The sequence below is a fragment of the Monodon monoceros genome, unplaced genomic scaffold (assembly GCF_005190385.1).
Source record: "Monodon monoceros isolate NGI ecotype Baffin Bay Population unplaced genomic scaffold, NGI_Narwhal_1 Super_Scaffold_12, whole genome shotgun sequence".
NCBI classification, from domain to species: domain Eukaryota; kingdom Metazoa; phylum Chordata; class Mammalia; order Artiodactyla; family Monodontidae; genus Monodon; species Monodon monoceros.
In genome coordinates, this window is record NW_021703768.1 from 90,084,743 (window position 1) to 90,087,825 (window position 3,083).

General features: G+C 36.7%; 1 protein-coding gene across 1 annotated transcript in view; it reads left to right on the forward strand.

Moving 5' to 3' along the window:
* MAN2A1 (mannosidase alpha class 2A member 1) overlaps positions 1-3,083 on the forward strand; it is a 159,785-nt gene that overhangs the window by 121,170 nt on the left and 35,532 nt on the right. The window lies entirely within an intron of this gene.

A 3,083-nucleotide genomic window follows, 5' to 3' on the forward strand; every position in this document is an offset into this window, starting at 1 on the left:
CACACACACACACACACACACACACACACACACACACACACACACACGGCCTGCCTTAAATATAAAATGTATTGTCATAGTGTACTACTAGAATTTAACTTTAAAAGAAAAATGTTCTCTGCTTGTTCTGCTTGTTTATGACTCTTTAGCTTGTAGAGCATAAAATCAGGCAGTTTTTATTGCTTTTAGGACAGTATTGAAGCAGCTTCTTTGTTAATCAAGTGATAAGATATAGGCCTTTGATCTCATTAGAAACTGAACTGTGGACTGTGGCACTGGTCCTTCCATAGGATTTGGGTGGAGCTGTGGTTCCCAAACAATCTCAGAATTGTACAGTTTTGTTGGTTGATTTTGAACTCGCTGTTTTTAGAATGGAGTACTCTTCCAACCACAAGTTTAATCCTGATAACCAGGCCATTTACCATTATATCAACTCTCTTAGAAAAGACCTCATAAAAATGCCACTTTAAATGTTTTGTTGCTGTTAGCTAAGATGAAAAATTAGAAAAGGATATTCTTTTATATCCTAATATTTATAAATATTAAAAATATTCTTTTAATTTTTAAAAAATATTTAATATTTTTTTAAAATATTCTTTCCCAGAATCTATAGGCAGGTAGACAGTAAAGCATTTCAAAACCAGTGATAAAATGAATGGGCAGGCACTGTTTACTTTTTAGGTATTGTGGGGAAGCAAAGGCTGCTATGTTCAGGGAATTTCTTGGACAACTAAGTTCAGTTTTCAAGTTTCAGTGTCTAAACTTGATTTTGTTTTTAGTTAACTTTCTTAAACTTCAAATCTCAACGATGTTTGCCTTTTGGTAGAATTTCAGGTGTGGACAAACTTTCTCATGTGACTTCTTAGGTGGTAATGTGATATGTTTTCAGGATTACCCGTGATTTGTATGTTGAATTAAGAAGTAAAAGGTCTTCTAGAAGATGGTAAAGTCATATTAGACACTATGTGTCTTTTGCAATTATCTGAAATCACTTTGCTACCTACAAGAAAGTTTGTAGTTTTGAAATAATCTTTTATTTAGTTTCCCAAAACCTTTTAAGTCAGAAACACTATTTTTGGCTATCTCTTTGTACTCTTGCATAAGCCATTGTTTACTGTTTCTGAGAGCCCTAAAACTCCATCTTCACCTATGTTTCACCAAAGGTTTCATTTTATGGGTAGAAAATAGCACGATCACACAGGAGATGTGCTTATCTACTTTTTAAGTTTGCTAAAACTATTGTGTTTTAATGGAGAAGTTCTTCCTTGAATATAACATGGCACCGTTTGGCACAGATCTCCATCATCAGGCTTGGTTTACTATTGCTTTTCATCAGTGATATTTAGGGATAGGCTGTGTCTCAGAGTTGCTGAAGCAACTCATCAGAAAAATTCCAGCTTCTCAACAGGTGTATTTGCTTAATTGCTTTTGCTTCTGTTTAATTGCATCCGTCCATCAATGCAACTTCTGAGTTTTCTTCTGTTGGCCATGGGATCTGGGTTTCATATCAAAGGGTGGTTTCAGTAAATTAGAGGGCCCTCTTCTGCTTCTGTGGCTGTAGCCTAGCTTGCCGTCATGCTTCAATGGCCAATTTGGAAATTAATAGGCTCTGATTTGGCCCGTTTACTTATTCCAATAAACACACACTCATCAGAACTAAATGCTTGTCTTTTCTCCTCTTCCCCTCCCCTCCTGTCCCCTACTACTGAGCAGTCAGAAATGCCCAGTGGCTGACGAACAGCCCTTTAGCAGGAGCAGGGGCCACGGAGAATTCACCAAGCCCCAGCTCTCCAAGGTGGCAGTGCTGGGTCTGATTAGTCAGTTAAAGAATAGAGGTTGTTTTGAACGGAGTACTTAGAGTATTAGCATAACAAAAATACTAATAAAAAATAAATATGCAGACCTCAGATTGCCTCTGGATGTCTCAGTGAGTGGAATAAACTTGAGCTCAAGCCTTTTTTGCTGATGGTAGATTTTTGCAGCTTGGAAGCAGAAAGCTTCAGAAGTTTGTGGGAAATGACAGATAAATAAGTTGGATATAATGTGAAGTTAACTTAAAGTGCTGTTCAGATGAGTTTTACTGTACTTGCTTGGACTGAACCTGAAACCAGCATATGTAACTATTCAAAGTGGCAGATCCATCTTTCTTTTTGCTGTCTCAAGCCCAGAGCATTTTTTTCCCCAACAAGACTACAGTTTGTGAAAAATGGAGATATTAGATCACCTGAAAGACTTTCTTCCAAACTATATAGCCTCCCATGTTTGTATCTGAGCTCCTGGGAAAAAAAAGAAAAAAAGCCCAGTTATGGAGATAGAGCCTTTTCTTGGTAGCCTCTGTGACCCATTTCCATCTATCCTTTTCTTTCATACACTATTGCGTGAGGGCGCAGCTTGTCTGGATCCCGTCTTAGTGGGTTTTAATTAAATCACTAACCCAGGCCTGTGACAGAGATGTGAAATCTTTAGGGTGTTTGACTCTCTAGGTGTTCATAGTACCTGAAAAGGGTTTGGTTATGCAGCGCTAAAGCGTCTGTACTAAGAAATACTTGACAGCTCTTTTGAACTTTGGCCTCTTGTAAACTAGGCTTCTGAGTGATTGATCAAAATGCATAGACAAACTGACTTTTGATCTTAGGTGCTACGAATACTTCAGCCAACTTCCAAGCTTTTATAGATTGGCTTTGGTTTTAAATTTCTTAAGATAACAAAAATATCTATTCTTGAACTTATTAAACTATTTTCAGGCATAGACTAATTTTGCCCCCTTTAAACTGAGTGGATATGGTTATTTGGATGAGTATTAATGACTAGAGCCTGTTGTTAGTACCAAATTCATGATCAATGGGGGTTGGGGGGAGGGAGATTATTAATATTTTAAGATTACATACTGAAATTTTATGTTTACTAAACCAGTTAATCACACAAAAGATTTTATTATCTCTGAGCAAGAAGGGTGAAGAAACAGAAAATGAGTTTTATTATAGATTGTCTTTACTGAGTATCCGTTCATATTAAACCTTTCAAATTCCATTTACTTGAAACATTCTTTTAAAACCTAAGGTAATGCAAACCTGACAAAATAT